The sequence below is a fragment of the Amblyomma maculatum genome, chromosome 7 (genome assembly GCF_055883805.1).
Source record: "Amblyomma maculatum isolate TAMU_Amacu chromosome 7, ASM5588380v1, whole genome shotgun sequence".
Lineage (NCBI taxonomy): Eukaryota > Metazoa > Arthropoda > Arachnida > Ixodida > Ixodidae > Amblyomma > Amblyomma maculatum.
This window is the reverse complement of record NC_139350.1, coordinates 56,527,932-56,547,511: the sequence shown is the minus strand read 5'-3', so window position 1 is coordinate 56,547,511 and position 19,580 is coordinate 56,527,932. Positions and strand designations below refer to the sequence as shown.

The following is a 19,580-nucleotide window of genomic DNA, read 5'->3' as shown; positions in this document are numbered from 1 at the left end:
ACCGAGAATTCACGGTCCAGTGTGATGCCAGTGATCGAGGGCTAGGTGCTGTTCTCTGCCAGAGAGATGACGACGGTAATGCGCACCCCGTGCTCTACCTGAGCAGAAAACTGAGTTCTAGAGAGAGGGCTTATTGCGCGTCAGAAAAAGAGTGCGCTTGCATTGTGTGGGCCATTCAAAAATTGCAGTGCTATCTTGGAGGGGCCAAATTCACCGTAGAGACGGACCATTGTCCCCTGGCTTGGCTGCAAACTGCGACACCGAAGAACAGTCGCCTTCTTAGGTGGAGCTTGATTTTACAGCAGTACAATTTTGAAATAAGATACAAAAAGGGGAAATTAAATGGGAATGCGGACGCGCTTAGCCGCTGTTTATAAGCGGTCCGAGGTGTTCCTCACCATGTATCCAAATTGATAATCAGGTTTTTTTTTTTTCGTGCACTTGTATATGAGTGACTATGTAAAGCAGCACGTTTGGTTTTCAGGAATACGTGGGTCCTGAGCGTCTTGAGTGTGGGCTTTTCTCGAACAACAATGGCAGTTTTCTTTTAACCTGGTCTCTTCAGACGGGAGCCGAGTGCTTGCTTGGACATGTGGTTGAGTTTCAGACAGCTCAAGCAATTTGGCCTACGACAATCAAGACAACGCAACAAGCAACAGCGAGCTTCAAGCGTTCATGTGCAGGCCATTAAGTCGTCTCTGCATGCAGCAGCTGCGACTGCTGCCCTCCGTGACTCTTCTGGCGGGGGAGGAGGCTGTTACGACCGTGCATCATCCGCACTTGCGCACTCTATTGTTCGCCTGTGGGCATGGATAAGTGCCGTGGATATGTGCTGCTGGTACAAGGGCGCTAAGTGAGCCTGTTTCCAGGAATCCTTTTGTGTAAGCCTGTTTTGCTTTGTGGACACCCTGCAAATGCCAAATTGACCCTGTCAAGAGAACATCTAGAAAAACACAAAGAAATGTCCCCCTGCGGGAAATAGCCGGAAGTGCTTTGGTTCAATTGTTCACCCTTCCCGTCGAGAAGCCCTATCGTCCAGTGAGGAATGCCTACTGTCCAAAGGAGACAACAGAGTGACACGTCCGCTGACGTGCAGGACAAGAAAGGAGCATGACGCATACGGCCATTAAATGATTTCCCGGGAATGCAGGAAAGATTTGCAATTGTCGAAAAGGGACAATGCTGGGAGCAGTATGTGGCGCGCACGTGCTTGGGTTTCTGAGAAGGAAATCCACTTGCCGGAACCAGCCTATCGTTTCTTTGCTGAAGAATAGAAATGTACATCCTCTCCTCGCCGTTCCCAAGCTTTTCCCGCCAACTAGTGATCACGCCCAACGAATCAATGCCGGACCAGTCAGTGCCTCAGACCATCAGTGCAGTGATGTGTTCGATTGGATGCCGATATCTGAGGGGCGTGCCCTGGAACTGGTTGATCAGCATCTTCAGAGGGGGGCTGGACATAGGGGGTTTTAAGGACATTGCAGAGCAAAAAAAAAACGCTCTGAGCCCTGGGTAAACGGCTCATCCAGACGCTTCTCGCTATGAACTCTTTACGCTTGCCATTTTGTTAATATACCCTTCTTTTTCATGTAAATAATCATGTAAATAAGTTTTCTCAAAGTGCCATTAAACCTGCTTGTATATATTTTATCAACTTCGAAGATTCAATCCTTCATGAACCCGGAGTCTCTGCACGCTACCAAGTGAAGGCCGGGTCGACTTAGCCCCAGCGTCACGACAGTGTCAACACGTGATCATTAAGACACACTGGCTTGGACCAGGGTGTAGTTCTCTCAGACTCCAGTTTGGCGGCGGGTAGATGGGTGCCCTATCGCCTGGCCGGCGCCGTTGCAGAAAGACTACGTTTTGTGACTGGAAACTTCTGGACAATGGGCCGGGTCAGCGGGGCGAAATGAAGCAGCTGCACTCGTTGTATTGTGACTTCACTGCGGAAACTTGCTTCCTTAATTGCTCTCAGGGAGGCGTCGGTGAATTTAAAGTAGCTGCTGCACACGCCGCTCGAAGGCCATTAAGACGTATTGGTATGGACAGGGCTTTGTGCTGCTGAGGATGTGTGCATCATCGCCTGGCCGGCGCCGTTGAAGATGCCTGGAACCAGATGGGACATCGCCGCATCATAGAGAGAAACGGGGACGGCCTGGCTATTCTGCAGCGGTCTACAGCCTCCCCTGTACAAGTGTGAGGAGGTGTGTGTATGTGTGCGCGTTTGTGCGTGAGGTGCTGGTGGAACAATTGGGCGGAGCCAAAGAAGCCATGGGTGGAGCCAAAAGAGCGGTTTAGCGCCTATTGGATGTTTGGGCAGCTGCGGGTTCCACAGTGGGTCTGAAAGGTGATTTAATTAGCCTACGAGGGCTGCTTCAGTGTGACTCGCCTGTGCTCTCAGTTTATTAAGAGCTACCTAGTTCCCTTTCACGTGCTTGCACGTTTGTGTTTTGTAACGCCCGGTCCGGTTGCCGACAAAAGCGCTTGACTTCAATTAGCTTGTCGGGAAGATAAGGATCCCTGCTCCTTTGTACTGACGTCCCCCGTCAACACGCCTCGGCCCGCTGTCGCATTCTCGAAAAACCACATCCGGTTCTCCAGCGGCGCTCTTCGAATGCGCGGATTTTCCGGGACGATTTATGGCCGATTGCCCGGGCATAACATCGCTTAAGTCAGGTGGATCCATACAGTGGTACGATAAGCAGCTAGCGTCATAAGTGCAAACGTCCGCACTTGTACACGATATTGAAGGTGGACTGATATTGAAGGCGTGAGGCTTAAAGACAGGACGTTTCTTGGGGACCTTGAGGGAAGATAGCCAGCAAAGAGTGCGGTTGTCGGTCACTATAGAGAAAGTATGTCTGAGGGGGTAAGGCCGCAGTCATACTCCCATAACCGAAGCAGTGGCCCTGTGGTAAGCATCCGTCTCGCATTTGGGAGGCAGCAGGTTCGATCCCTGATGCCGTTGGGTCCCCATCAGTTTTCAATGGGCACAAGCTTTCCCCCGGTCTGGTGCTCGGCTCTTTTGGGGTGAAATAATTGGGAAAAGGGTCTTGAACTAAACAACTTTCCCAAACGAGAGCCAGGCATTCACGCTCTGAGATTGAGTAATTGCGCTTGGCGGCCGAAAGAAGGCAACGACGCGATTGTGGCCCTGCTGCCGCTTGGCTACCATATAGCACCGACTTCGTGTCCAATCGCTTCGGTGTGAACTTCGGTAGGGAAAGGCATGTATCAAAATGTGAGCACGTAGGTCGTGGTCCGGACAACCGTTGAAAAGGCTTTCATTTAGGCGGGGCCGCAAATGAAAAGACCATCGTTCTTAAGGAGGTCTGTGAGTGGAAGGGCGATGGCTGCGAAATTTTGAACGAAGCTATGGAAGTAGGAACACAGGCCATTGAAGCTGCGCACAACCTTTGCAGACTTGAGGAGTAGGGGGATCAGCACCCCACACCTCCACCAACAATATAACTTGAAAGAAAATGGTAGGGCGTTAATGTAGTTAAACCGAGTAGGGTGTGCGAAAGCTTTTGCGCACAGATGGAAGTTAATGGAGACGAAGAGACGAAGGCTTTCAACACAGTCTGAGAGTGTGTTGTGGTCGCATAGGAGGGGGGGGGGGGGTCGGCTGTGGCGGTAGCTGCGACATTCGTACTTGCACCAGAAATTCTCTCTCCCCTCTACTACAACGGCTTTCTTTTTTAGTGCGAAGGCATTCCAAGTGGACATACAAGCCCTATGCAATTTCGCTAGGCTCTGAACCTTCGGATTAGTTATCGGCATCGGCACTATATATATATATATATATATATATATATATATATACATATATATATATATATATATATATATATATATATATATATATATATATATATATATATATATATATATATATTGTTACGCCCTTAGCGTCGCGACCGAGACGTTCTAGTCGGTTCAGTACGCTGGGTACACACGGCTGGCGGGGACGGCACAAGTGCCACAAGACAAAGGTCGAACGGGCGCGCACACTACTTCTTCCTCTTCCTTCTTTCTTCCTCCGTGCTCTGTTTGAGAAGAAGTCCGTAACACTTCCCCCGTCGCAGGCGAAGCCCTCCGGGCGAGTTAATCGTCAGCACGAGGATGACAGGGTTTCAGACGTGCGACGTGGGCAAGCTCAGTTCGTGAAGAACGTCGGCCACTTTTGGTAAGGCGCGCAATCCGATAGGTGAGGTCACTAATTGCCTCGAGGATAACATAGGGACCGATATAATGCGCGAGCAGTTTCTGACTTAAGCCACGCTTCCTTAGTGGACGCCAAAGCCAGACCATATCTCCAGGGAGGTAGGTGACGTGGCGATGGTGGTCGTCGTAGCGGGATTTCGAGCGCTTTTGTGAGGCGAGAGTTCTTAGGCGGGCTATCCGGCGGGCTTCTTCAGCCCGGCACAGGATCTCAGCAATATCAGGTTCTTCATCTGTGGAGAACGGGAGCATGGTGTCGAGGATGTGTCGAGGAGACCGGGCATAGAGGAGAAAGAATGGACTGTAACTTGTTGTTTCCTGTTGGGCGGTGTTGTATGCGTATGTTATAAATGGTAGCACAGTGTCCCAGTCCTTGTGATCGGCGGCGACGTACATTGAAAGCATGTTGGTGAGTGTCCGGTTGGTTCGCTCGGTCAACCCATTTGTTTGCGGATGATACGGGGTAGCATGTCGGAAATGCGTTTGGCACAAACGAAGGAGTTCTTCGACAACATCAGCGGTGAACTGACGCCCTCGGTCGCTGATCAACACTCGGGGAGGCCCATGGCACAGTATAACAAAGTGCAGCAGGAAGAGAGAGACTTGGTGTGCAGTAGCCGATGGAAGGGCTGCCGTCTCACAGTAACGAGTGTGGTAATCAGTGCAGATGACGATCCAGCGGTTGCAGGAATGAGACTTGGGAAAGGGTCCCAAGAGGTCTACCCCGACTTTCTCAAAAGGGGATCTTGGAGGCGTCACTGGATGAAGAAGACCAGGAAGAGTGCCGGCGGGGCGTTTGTGACTCGCACATTGAGCACAGCTAGCCACATACTTCTCAGTGGTTTCACGCATCCGGGGCCAGTAGAAACGTTCTTGGATGCGATAGAGTGTCCGCGCAGATCCCAGGTGTCCAGAAGTGGGGTCGTCGTGCATAACGCGCAAAACAGAGGAGCGTAGGCTGGCGGGCACCACGAGAAGGTAGCGGAGACCAGTGGGAGAATAGTCCTTCTTGTACAAAAGACCACTCCGTATACAATAGAGACTGGAAGCTGTAGGGTCCCTTGCAGCGGTAAAGAATGGTTGGAGATTCTCATCTTTCCTCTGCTCAGTGCGGAACGTACTGGTATCGGGGAATGGAGGCAGAACCGCAGCGATGTAATGATCAAAATTGTCGGCGTCACATTCCGTTGTGGGAAGCGGTAAACGTGAGAGACAGTCCGCGTCAGCGTGCCGGCGTCCACTATTGTACGAAACTGTATAATCAAACTCTTGTAAACGAATTGCCCACCGTGCGAGACGGCCAGATGGGTCACGGAGGTTTATCAGCCAGCACAGGGAATGATGATCAGTGACCACTGTGAAGGGCCGCCCGTATAGATAACAGCGAAACCGCTGAACGGCGAAAACTACCGCGAGGCATTCTTGCTCAGTAATTGTGTAATTGCGTTCAGGTTTGCTTAAGGAACGACTGGCGTAAGCAATAACATGTTCCTTGTCACCGTAACGCTGAATCAGCACAGCACCAATGCCAACACCACTGGCGTCCGTGTGCAGTTCCGTTGGAGCAGAAGGGTTGAAATGCCGGAGAATCGGATGTGATGTTAGTAAAAACTTGAGCTGGCAAAAAGAAGAGTCACAATCTGATGTCCACTCGAAGGAAGCGTCTTTGTGGAGAAGGCACGTAAGCGGGTTAGCAATGTCAGCAAAACGGGGAATGAAACGGCGGAAATATGAGCACAGTCCTAGGAAACTTCGGAGTTCCTTCACGTTCTGAGGTGTTGGAAACGATGCAACGGCCGCGGTCTTTTGAGGGTCAGGTCTGACGCCTTCACGATCGACGAGGTGTCCTAGTACCAAAATCTGACGCTCACCGAAGCGACACTTCTTCGAATTAAGTACTAGACCGGCGTTTTTGAAGCAGTCAAGCACGAGAGCGAGGCGTTCGTTGTGCTCCTCGAATGTCCGGCCAAAAATGACGACATCATCGAGGTAGCACATACATATTTGCCATTTCAGTCCCCGTAGGATAGCGTCCATAAATCTCTCGAAAGTTGCAGGAGCATTGCAGAGCCCGAAAGGCATTACATTAAATTCAAACAGGCCATCGGGTGTGATAAATGCCGTTTTTTCCTTGTCGTCAGGGTGCATAGGGATCTGCCAATATCCCGATCGCAGATCGACGGATGAAAAATATGATGCTGAGAACAGACAATCTATGGCGTCATCGATCCGCGGAAGGGGATACACATCCTTCTTTGTTGCAGCATTCAGACGGCGATAGTCGACGCAAAAGCGCCATGTACCATCTTTCTTCTTCACCAGAATTACAGGGGCGGCCCAGGGACTGCATGACTCTTGAATAACACCCTTTTCCAGCATATCCCGAACCTGCTCACTGATGACCTGGCGTTCTGTTGGTGACACTCTGTACGGCTTCTGTCGAATTGGGTGTGAGTAGCCTGTGTCAATGCGATGCCGGGTACGTGTCACGGGAATGCACCGTGAGCCGCTAGGCTCGGAAAAATCAAATATGGAAGAATACTTCACCAGTAAGGCCTCCAAAGCATCACGCTGGTCCCTGGTTAGAGAGTGGCTGATCATCCGATGTAGTTGCGAGTCAGGGGCTGGAGCGGCAGCACTTTCGCCAGGTGCATCAGTAACCAAAGCCACCGACGGGGCGTCGTCTTGGCTACAGGTCGCAATCTTCATATTCACAGGCAAAACTACTGGTTGCGAAGAACAATTAATGGCCCACAGCCGTGAGCAGCCCTTGACCACCGACAGTAGGCAATGAGGAACCAGAATGTATTTCTTTGCACAGTTAGAATGAAGCGGTGCCACTGTAGCGTCGAAGGTGTCGGAAGCACGGCTGGGGCACAAAACTGGGACGCACACCATAGACAAGGCTGGCACATTGGTATCCTGTGTTACACAGAACACATCCTCACGAACGTGTGGCTTCTCTAAGAGTCCAGAAGGAAGGGAACCATCGACGCAGAGTTCCCCAGAGCGGCAGTCGACCATAGCGCCACACATTCTCAAAAAGTCAATACCTAGAATTATGTCATGCGTACATCGCGAAAGCACTGCAAACTCCGCTGCGAATACCGTTCCACCCAGGGACACTGAAGCACTACACATTCCTAGGGGACACAACACTTCACCACCCGCGCCATGAAAATTCACATTTCTGTCCCAAACAAACATAACTTTGCGTCCTAACCGCTTCTTAAACGATAAACTCATTATTGAAATGGTTGCCCCGGTATCCACTAAAGCCATTGTCGCCACACCATCCACAAGCACATAGACCGTGTTCTTTAACATAACAACAGATGGAGGAATTTCTTGAGGCAGCGCACAGTCTCCAGCGGCCTGACCTCCAGCGGCCGCGCTGACTAGTTTTCCGGCAAAGGCGATGCCGACCGCCGTCGTGGTCGTGGTGACGGAAAACGGCGCGCAGAAGAGGCAGGTGGTGGTGAGACACTTCGTTCGGAAGCAGGAGAGTGGTTGCGCGGTCCATTGGTCTGGGGATATTCATACGAAGATGGGGGCCATTGCCAATTAGAGTCGTAGAAACGGTTACGTGGCGGAGCATTTTGGACGGGCCGATCGTAACGGGTGAGTGGGCGGCTGCGGCAGTATCGAGCTATGTGCCCCTCAATGCCGCAGCGTCGGCACACGGGGGCTGTGCGACGAAAAACTTGTCCCATGGAGGGCTCCGAGGAGACAGGGTGCATTGGGTAGCGAAACTCATCTTCAGGTCTTCGGGTTGGACGCCGGAAATAGCGAGCAGGTGGTGGTTGAGGATGGTACTCATAGTGCTGATCATAGTGCGACAAGAAGTTAGTCGGGCGCGAGTCGTAGCGAGGCGGGTGACCAGGGCTGTCGAACCTTGGCGTCGGGCTGTTGGAGTAAACGTCCGCGTGTGCCGTATTGATAGAATTCACAGCGGGCATCGATGGGAGCAAGGAGGTAGGCCCTTGAGAGCCGACAACGTCAGTGGGAAAAGATGATGGAGACCGTACAGGGGGCTCAAACCACTGCAGTTCCTCGCGAACTATTTGCCGGATCGTCGACGACAAGTCCATGAAGTTGTCTTCAATGCTCGCCACAGATGGAACGTTGGCGAGCCGCCCAAATTTTGGCGTTATGCGACGAGTCTTCAATGTCTCGAATGTGCGAACATGCCGAATTACATCACAGACGGCGTTCAGGTCACCTTTGGCAATTAGAAAATTATAAACATCATCTGCGATGCCCTTTAGAAGATGTCCTACTTTATCTTCCTCGGTCATATTAGCGCTTGCTGTTTTGCATAGTTTCAGGACCTCCTCTATGTAAGTTGTACACGTTTCTCCAGGTAGCTGAGCTCTGTGCGTAAGCGTGTGTTCAGCTCGCTTCCTTCGTGCAAGACAGTCGCCGAAGCACTGCCGCAATTCAGTAACGAAACGGTCCCAGGTGGTAAGAGAGTCTTCGTGGTTTTCGAACCAAACAAGAGCGGTATGGGTCAGGAAGAAAACCACGTTTGCGAGCTTAGCGGCGGCGTCCCATCGATTGTAGCGGCTCACCCGTTGGTAGTGGGTCAACCACTCGTCAACGTCCTCGCCTGCCGCTCCCGCGAAAGTCCGGGGCTCCCGATAGTGATGCGAACTGTTCGCTGCGCCCGCAGGCCGGTCTTCAGCCTGGATCACCGCGTCACCACGGGCTGCTTGCGGGTCATTGGCCGATTGCATGGCGCTGGTTTGCGGTTCGAGGCCCGCAAGGCGACGACTCCGGCGAGGCTCCAGTTGTGTCGGTTCTGTCTATAGCGCCAGGGATCGTTACCCGGCTTCTCCATCACAATGTTACGCCCTTAGCGTCGCGACCGAGACGTTCTAGTCGGTTCAGTACGCTGGGTACACACGGCTGGCGGGGACGACACAAGTGCCACAAGACAAAGGTCGAACGGGCGCGCACACTACTTCTTCCTCTTCCTTCTTTCTTCCTCCGTGCTCTGTTTGAGAAGAAGTCCGTAACAATATATATATATATATATATATATATATATATATATATATATATATATATATATATATATATATATATATATATATATATATATATATATATATATATATAATAAAACCAAATGATGATATATTCATTGCAAGAATTCCATAGAGCCAAGCAATGACTCTCCGGCGCTCGAATGCCCTTTGTCTTCTTCGTGGACCTCATGCTAGCGTGATACCTGTACGTCGTCCTGTCTTTCCTCCAAGCCTAACGCCGTGAGAGTAGCTTCGTTCGCAATTTTTATGCGTCATAAGAAACGCCGTTTGTGTTTTCAATGATGTTGAAGCTGTTAACTTGATTTCGGCGGTAATAACACAAGCAGCTTATGCCAGCTTATAAACATGCAATTCGGAAACACCAACTCAACAAGTTTTTAAGACTCAAAAAGTTTTTAAGTGCATGTTTTTCATTTAAATATTTTGAGCTATACTGCCCGATTCAGATGACTAGGCAATGTTATTTACTGAGGTACAGAAGAGAAATATTTTCATCAGGTTTCGAGCTAGCTTCATTATTTTGGAAGACAACGGCGATTAGAAATTGCATGTCTCCCCCCCCCCCCCCCCCCTGAGCATACGTACTGTGGTACGCCCAAAAAAATCGTAAAATAGATCTAAGCTCAGTGGTTTCGAGAATTACTTAGCGAAAGCTGACTGGCAATAGCAGAGGAGTGGTCTGGAGGGGCAGTCCTGCTCGGGCATTTAGCAGCCGTCTGCCTCAATGGGCGTCTCAAGGTTATGTTTTAGCTCCTTTGCGCTCACGTTCATATTCATCCTCTTTTTGCAGACTTCGGTTCAATTCGCTCTCGGTACATTTCAAGTACTCCTCGCTTAACGCCTCGTCACTGCAACGCCATATTTTACCTGTAGATTGCTAAACACTAGCACGCGGCCGCTATAACACGATGAGCAAGTAGACTGCGAGTGGTCTTGCGAGCCGGCCACAAATCGCTACTGAGGTTGTGCACTCATGTCAAACACGTTACGACTCTTGCTTCCATATCTGCGTCTGGCGATCCTCTTCTCCACGTCCTTTCAACTGCCACGCTAGGCTCTTTCTCTGCCTCTGTGATGAGCGGAAAGCTGGAGAATCGGCTGTACGTTTATCACCATGGCAACTGCGCACAATGCACTTTTCCTTTGCTCGTATCTACACCAACTGCGGCTTTCTTCTTCTCCATCATGTTCCATCACGGCGAGATGGTAGCGGGCGTTAATTTGCTGTTTGTGTTGCACCGCCTAACTGGTAAACAAAAAGATGAACTATTAATCATTTTTCACGGAAATGAGGCTAATGATTCAATGAAATTCAGTTTTATTTAAGGAATCCGATTACTGTTTATGGTCAGTAGTCTGCTGAATTTTTAGCAGCATGCACTTCGTCAGCAAAAACAGGTCGTGAAATAAGAATAATGAACTAAGCATAAGCTGCAAATGTTTCAGCATATGCCAGCTTTCTATGTGGAAATGTCCGAAAAAATGGCCGGTCACTGAAGAAAGGGCTGCTCCTTTCGGCTGAGTTCGGCTATAAAGAACAGCCGCGCACTAGATGAAAGGAACCGAGAAACCAACTACAGCACAGAAAAAAAAAAAAAAAGACCGCAGCTAAACCCAACCGACACCCCTGCCGCCTCCGCGACGCCAGAAATTCACTTGCAAAGAAGGTACATTTGTGTGAATTTATTTTTTCACACTCAGTCGAGAAGAACGCAAATAAACTAAGCGTCGCTTCATCTGCACTTCATTCAACGCTCCGGCTTCGGCCTTCAAGAACTGACTGATGCTCTTTTTCCATAGCCCGCTCGACCTCCGTGAGGACCGCTTTGCTGAGTTAACGTGACCCGAGCGAAGAGCTTTACAAGCAACAGCCAACTTCAGATTGCCAACTTCCATCTCAAATTACCTTCTGCTCTATGAAGGAAACTCATTTGCTACTTTCAGCTTCCTGAAAATCTTTTTCCCGATTATGGTCAGTTCTTCGTGGTGAAATAGGTTCCAGCTTCTTTGTTCCTTGCCTAGAAAGAACGTGCGAGCTCCCTAAATGGAATCCGTTGCCACTGGTTGGTTAATCAAATCGCCACGCCTAAGGGACTTAAACGTCTCGAACATAAGCTTAAAATATAGAGACCACGCTATATGCAAAATGCTGTCCTAATTTCATTGCACACCTGCTGACAGCACAATGCTCTGCTTTTTATTTGTTTTTCACTACAGCCATGATTAGTAACAACCAAAGTCCACTGAATGTTTCGTATATTATAATAAGATTGATTAGCCCAATTGGTCACGCATATTGAAGCACGCACTCTGATGCAAAAGCCACCATTTAAGAGCGATTCCACACGCCGCCGGTTCGGCCAAAACATCCGCAGAGAAGCACGTGCCAAAATACAATAAGTATAGGTAAAATACTTATATCTTGCACTGCAGAATATTAGTTGCAAAAATAAACCAAGAGTTGCTGTATATCCCCATTATATAGCACCCAGCCGCGGAGGTGCAGTCGTTAGGACGTTCGAATGTTGTGCCTAAGGATGCGGGATCGAATCCCGTCCTCGGCGGCTGCTTTTCGATGGAGACGAAACGCAATGTGCCCGTGTGCTGTGCGATGTCAGTGCACGTCAAAGAAGTCCAGGTGGTTGAAATTTTCGGAGCCCTCCACTACGGCGTCTCTCATAGCCTGAGTCGCTTTGGGGCGTTAAACCCCCCAAACTAAGCCAAATCATTATATCGCGCACTTGGCACACATTTCAAAAAGGACTTACGCAAAAGGGGCAACAACATAGAATGATGCAGACAGTATTTCACCTAATCCCAACTTGTGGCATACACAGTCTAACAAAACGCCAGGAAGTCGTCGAATAGTACGACTGTAGTGTAAAGCCGCTCTTTTTTTGTCTGTTTTCTTTGTTGTTACTGTTGTTGTTCTTTTTGCTTGCAGAGAGAAAGATTGGGAAGTTTTGAAGAAGAGGAAATGGCCAATTTTTCCTCAAGTGTTACACATTGTGGTTTTATATCCTGTTTCAATATATAGGGGGTTGCGGAAGCCATCAAGCTTGTGGAAAGTACATTGTTGGGGCCGTTCAATTTTCCACACGATCATATTCCTTCTTTAGGGTTTCCGTCGCTCATTTTTAAGCTTTAAAAATATGAACGAAGGCTGTTTAATTCAGAAGTTCTTTTTTGATGTTCGCCTAGGACAATGACAATTCGTGATAATGAAGGCTGTTTTTCTCAGAGAACACCATTTCACAGCGTAACGTTCTTTGCCCAACGGTGTTAGTGAATTATTCCTTTTCCATTCAAACCAACCCGCAGACACCGAGCATTAGGTCAGCGGAAATCTCGTGATACTTGCCGCACTGATGTCTACTCCGAGGCGCTCTGAATTGAACCGAATCCGAGACGAGGGTTCATAGCACTAGGCCCACCGGAAAGGTTCGGCCGAAATACAAGTCATACAGTTATGTCACAGGTATACGGGTATAGTTTTGTATTCTAACAATACTGTGCTATTAACGTAGGTAAATTTAATAATTCAGAAAGAATTTTTACACCATGAATAATTTCCTCAGAATTTTTTTTTATATGTTGCGTCTTACCTCATAAGGCGGCAATTGCGCAGAGAGAGCGAAACAAAGAGTAATTTACTAAAATGCATTTGGCGGTTTTATTGCACCGTTGCGACAGATAAAGCCGTATATTTGTGTTAATAAAGAAATTATGCGGAAACGCGTCATCATCAGGATTTGTCGGTTAAACCCAAGGCATCTCGATAGGGTGAGGCGAAAAACAGCGCCGGCGTACCGAAGAACTAAGTGGATCCAAACCGTCACCGCTCAGTCGAGATGGTGAGCAGTGACCCCGTCGTAATCCGAACGCAGTGACTCCTGCTGTCATCTCGATCACACTGGGAAGTGCTGCGGTCAAGTTACGATGCACGCTGGTGATCGTTTGGGCCCGCTCCGTACCGTGCAGTCTTAGAATTGCCCCTGTCTAAATACGTTGGTTGAACCCAACGCCCAGGGCCTTCAAATGCGGTGCGATATCCATGAGGCAAATGTAAGACATGTTCTTCATCAGAAAGAGACAGGCGAAGCATTATTATTTTTTTCTTACGACTTGTCCAACTCGGCCAGTGATGAGACGGCATTTAAATCAGAAGAGCTGATTGCCAATCTCTGCAATGGACATCTCAGTTTACCTTCTGTTGGTATCGTATAGGCATGCTTAGCTCCATAAAGGAACAGCCTGCGTTTGTTCAGTTTTCTTCACTTAGAGAGCGCCAACTTACCAGACAGCACATTCTGAAAGGGGCAGAAAATGGCATATCGAATATTTCACATGCATCGTCCTTGAAAAGTGCGAGAGTTCCCGGTATATACTAAGAAAAATGCCCAAGAATTATTGGCACGAAAAATACACTGAAGCATAGCATGAGTAAAACAAGCTTTTGGGCGAGTTGGTCACGTTCTTGAATCATAATTTCAGAGAGCAAATACGATCACATAAAGCAGAACACACAACACATGGACGAACGCTTCTGTTGATGATAAGCGAATTCCCGAAAGGAAAGATGTGTGCTTCTCCTTTGTGTCATCACCTTTCTTCACAATTCTGACTTGACACAGCATCTAAGCAGCTTATAGAGTTTTCTGATTACCTTGAAAATCTTACGAGTGATCACATTATTGTGAGGGGGTGAGGGATATTAATTTCCCGGCTATTCAGTGGTCATGCTACAATCCTAGAGATTCAGCCCGAGGGATCAGGTATCTACATTTTTATACCATTTTTCACATTTGAACACAATGTTCGTGAAGCCTCCCGCGAGGAGAGTACAGGTCATGTCCCCGAATTCTTAAGGCAAAAGCCTCCATGGTTCAAGAGGCAACAAATCTGTGGCCGGAAGCTGTCCGCAAAATGTTGCCCCCTGAAGTGGTCCCAGTCAAGTGGTCATAACAGCCAAGAGCTTGTGGACACGAGTTATAAAGTTAATAAGGTAGTGACGAAAGAAAATAACCGCTATAAACGATAAAAAACAAGAAATATTAAAAATAATGAAAGTGAAAGATAGCAACCCAAAATTAAAATACATATACAGGATGAAAATAAAAACAAGCAAACGAAAAATAAACTGAACATAAAAATAAAAAAGAGCTGTATACGTCGAAAAAGCAACGAAAGAAGACACGGAACTCGCTCATTGCATCTCCGCACGTAAAGAGAAAAAAAAGTGCACCACTAAAATTTTGCTACGTAGTAGGCCGAATGTTGAGTCAGATATGCATGTCCTTCCCGGATCAGAGTATTGTGGTAGCTGATGTTTTTCTTGAATGTATAGGTGTCCCAAAACATCGCCTAGTTTAGCCTAGGTTTACAGAAAGCAAACTAAGAAGCAATCACTTTTACGTCAGAAGCCTACTTTCCAGCATTTGATGAGCTTTTTGAAGAAATGCGCATTGAAGAATTACGGAGCTTATATAAAGAGAAGCTGTGTCATCTGCATGAAGTGTGTATACCATGCCAGGTCCTGTCAAGCAAGCACGGATTAACCATGGTTAACCGTCAAAAATGGGTTTATGCGATGATTAAGAGACTTAATTTGCCGGCTTATTTTGCTATGCTCATTTAACTAAAAGGCAAGTCAAAATACATTAAAAACTTGGCACAGAAGACTTACTTTTCCAATATCGGGCAAAATTTATCAGCAGACCCGAAGGTGTTCGGGAAGTATGTCCGCGCAAAGGACAACTCAATCTCCGGCTAGCAAAAAATGAAACCATTATTATCCATAACGGATCTAAAGTATAGTATTTTGCTCATTACTTATCTTCCGTATTTGTGACTGCTAATGCGCAAGGTATTGAAGCCGTGTGTTCGAATCAAGTAGATAGCATGTCCAAAATGGCTTTTTTATATCTTGTGTTCATCGATTGCTGGATTACCTCATCATCATCAGCTTGACTATACCCACTGCAAGGCGAAGGCCTCTCCCATATTTCTCTAGTTAACCCGCTTCTGTGCTAGCTGCATCCACTTGACCCCTGCGAACTTCTTAACCTCATCCGCCCACCTAACTTTCTGCCGGCCCCTGCTACGCTTTCCTTTCCTTGGAATCCAGTTTGTTACCCTAAGCGCCCATCGGTTATCCTCTCTTCGCACTACATGTCCTGCCCATGCTCACTTCTTCTTGATTTCCACCAGAATGTCAGTAACTTGAGTTATTTCTCTCACCCACTCCGCACGCTTCCTATCTCTTAATGTTACCCCTACCATTTTTGGTTCCATAGCCCTCTGCGTTGTCCTCAACTTAAGTAAAACTCTTGGTTAGCCTCCACGTTTCCGCCCCATAGGTAAGTACAGGTACGATGCAACTGTTGTATACTTTCCTCTTGAGCGATACCCAATCTTATTCTTCTTGTTATTTCCTTTTCATTGTGTCTCCTTGCCTAACACCTTTCTTTATAACACTTTTGTTACTTTCTTTATTCAGAACTATGGTTGCTGTGCAGCCACTATATATATCTTCCAGCACTTATTCGTACGGCTCATATACCCCCTGATTTCGCAATGCCTGCAACACCGCCGAGGTTTCTACTGAGTCAAATGCTTTTTCGTAACCAATGAATGCTATGCATAAGGGCTGTTATATTCCGAGCATTTTTCTATCACCTGGTTGATGGTATGGATATGATCAATTGTAGAGTACCGTTTCCGAAACCCTGCTTGATTCTTTGCTTGATTATGTTGTCCTGATTCTATTGGCGATTACCTTAGTAAATACCTTATACGTAACAGACAGTAAGCTGATTGGTCTGCAATTTTTAAGGTCTTTAGTGTCCCTTTCTTATGAATGAGGATAATGCTTGCGTTCTTCCCTCATTCCGGTACCGCCGATGTCTCCAGGCACTGCATACACAGGGTGGCCAGTTTTTCTAGCACGATATCCCCCCCCCCCCCCCCGTCCTTCAACAAATCTATAGTTATCTTAATTACATAAAAGGCAGCAAAGACCACGGCCCTGACGATATCCCGACCGGCTGTAATTCTCGAGGCTTGTCTAGCGGTTTTAAGTTTCTATATTTATCGGCTACTCCGATAACATTTAAACCATGCTGCTTTACCCTGTGGCTGACAGTTGGCTCCCATAGTGTTTGTACATAAGAGTGGGCCTCGAAACAGCGTTTAGAACTATAGATCGGTGTCATTAACAAGTATCCCGTTCGAATTATAGGATTATGCCATTTATTGTTCTGTAGGTGACATGATAAAAATCAGAAACTTCTAAATAATAGCCAGCATGGACATGGTCACTTTCGGGGTACCCCGCGCATCAGTATTAGTAACACTCTTACTCCTACTATTCGTCATCGTTTTAAACGTTTGCCGAGGACTGTGCGTTATATAGAGCCATTTACGATCGTGGTGACTATGAAGCTTTGCAGAATAATTTGGACATGGTTCCAACATGATGTGTACACTGGAAGATGCTCAATGTGAGAAAATGTACGCGCTCCACCTTTAAAAGGAAAAGCTCCTATCAAGAGCCCGCGTATGAATTCCGAGAGGCTAATTTAGTTACGATGAATTCAAATATGCGTTTTTTACCTCGGCACACAATTTGCTCAATATATAAAGCGGGCGCCTCTTTTCGAATTTGTGGGGCGACACTTCGGTCCCCTACCTAATGGTCCGAAACAACAATTCATTTCACACATTTATGATCAGTAGTCGAGTACGCATGTGTATTTTGGGACCCTTACACCTCAGATTTATTTAACAAACGTAAAAAAAGATAAAGTTGGGCTGCCAGGTTCGTCCTTCGAAACTGACAGTAAACGCAGCATGAGAGGGGGGTGCACATACTTTCCTGTGGTCCAACTTTTGACTCGCAAAAGGAGCCTGCGCTTGATTTTTTTTTTCAAAATATATTATTCCCGAACTGATATTAGTCGAGAGAAATACATGAAACTACCTTCGTATATACCCCCATAAAAAAGGGTCTTTTGAAAGTCAAGGAACGTTCTCTTGAGGATGACGTTCTGCGGTATCCTTTTTTTTTTTTTTGTCCAGACAGCGCAAGACTCGAACCCCCTTTCATCTATTTTGTAAAACTTTGATGTGTTGATACTTTTCACCACGCTTACAGGACTAAATGTCTCTTCTAACATTTTGTTTCTAAATCAAAGCTTCTTGCTGTACTGCCTTATTGGCGGTTCAGGTACTAAATAAATGAAGTACCTTGTCTATTTCTAGGTCCACAGGTGATGGCCTTTGTTTTGCTTCATTAACTAGCAAAACGTTATTCGGCGTCCATCCATTTCAGTGTGAACATGCAACTAGAAATATACGCTTCGTCAATACAACTTGCTCTGCTTCAAATGGTGGTGCTGTTTGCATTTATTGTGATCTGTGCAAGGAGCAACACATTGCTAATACCATTAATGTAAAATTAAAAACTAATGGACTGATAAATCTCCGTTGCAGAACTCCGCAATGAACACGGATAGCTTGTGACACGAAGCTTACCGTAACTGGTTGCTGGCGATATAGAAGAAAAGCTCTACACGCGGTGCTGCATGCCTGAGGAAACCGTAGGGTTGAGCATTCTTTAGAAGTGACTGATGATGAAATCACACCAAATGCCTTTGACAGGCCTGTTTTTTTTTTCTTCAGCTTAAATTTAAGCATTTCATTTGCTGTAATCACTCGAATTGTATTCCATGCGCTTTCTCAATTCAGCACCGTTATGTTTTGGGAAAATTAAGTTTTCATAGAGTTTGCAAATTTTCGCGCTGACGACAGGCAGGACAAGAGAGAGGACACACATAGCAGCAAGTGCTTCTCTTCTTTTTTGCCTTGTCTGTTGTGAGCGCGAAAATTTACAAATTATAAATTCATATTTTAAATCCAGTATGTTTTCTTCATATTCCTGTTTCAAAAACGTCTGTGGACAGCTTAAACCAAGCCCTCCAAGAATTCCTCTAATTGTTCCTGAAAAGTGTAGAACGGGAAACTTGCATAAATGGGAACCGTGTCACTAATGTAGAATTTTAGGCGCGGTTATCTTGAGATAATGAGCGGTCAATATCCTTTTTTTTTTTATGGCGCCGTGCATACTTTCAGTGTTTGTCGCATGGCAACAGGCGAGGGTCAGAAATAAAAAACTTTGGTGCACTAAGGAGCGTGAAGACCAAAATTACAGGACTGCGCCTAAGTCTGGTAAAGGAATAAAAGTGCCAAAGCCACTTAACAGGACTGTTTTCATTAACTGCATTGACATTGTCATCGCTACTATTAGCATTATCTTTTACTGCACATCATTGCCATTACTACTAACATAGTTATCAATATTACTAACTGCATCGTCGTTGTTATCGCTACTATCATCCTTACTCTAAACAACGAGAATTGTGATTAAAAAAGCCAGGCGTGGAATAGTGGTTTGCGCGCTTGGCTGGGGACCAAAGATATAGTGGTTCTATTCCCGGTAGAGGCAGATGTTTTGGTCACAGTTTCTGTTGACACTTTCTGACGGTCAAATACTAAGTAAGCCGGAATTCTAGTCCTTACAAAGCGTGGTAGAACGCGAAATAACGACTATATTCACATAACTTAAAGGTAGTGAAGCGGAGAACAAAAGGCGGCTCAAAAAAACTGAACCTTTACAGTTTGTCGTTACCAATAATTTAGCCAATATTAACAAGGATCTGCATCCTATACAATTTTTTTTTTTTCATAGAGTTTCCTAGAAATACCAAGTGCGAAAATTTCGTTCATAAATGCGGCTTCAAAACTGGTTCATCTAATTGCAGGCAACTTACGGCCTTTTATACACTTCTCGAGTGCTGAAAATTATATCTGCTGGGCTAAATAAATTCTTAGTAAAACACTCAGATGTCGGCTAATGTTAAAGATGTAGGTAGAAATTGCTTTAAGTAGAGAGAGCTAAATATAGATTCTTTTCACGAAAAGAAAAATATTTTCAGAATTTGTGTTTATTTCCCCAAACCATCTGACGTAACCAGCCACCGTCTATAGCTACATTATCTGTTCCACTATGGAGTTAGAGGTCTGTGTTTATCTTTAACACAATTCCATGTGAAACAATGTATGAAAATTGTAGTCAACAATTACTGGCAATCCACACTATGCCTTCTGTCCGTTGTATCACAAGGTAGCGCTCTTGGTTCCTATTTATGTGACTGCCTTATATGTGCCACTACCACTAAGCCTGTAAAAAAAATGCGCAGGTTTTGTCCCACTTCTCGGTGAACGCCTGAACGCACCGTAAGG

The 19,580-nt window shown here is 46.5% G+C and overlaps 1 protein-coding gene across 1 annotated transcript in view; it reads right to left on the bottom strand.

Annotated features, from left to right (window-relative positions):
• The window catches only part of LOC146183305 (tachykinin-like peptides receptor 86C), a 358,172-nt gene that overhangs the window by 239,578 nt on the left and 99,014 nt on the right, over positions 1-19,580 (bottom strand). The gene's annotated exons all lie outside the window — the stretch shown is intronic.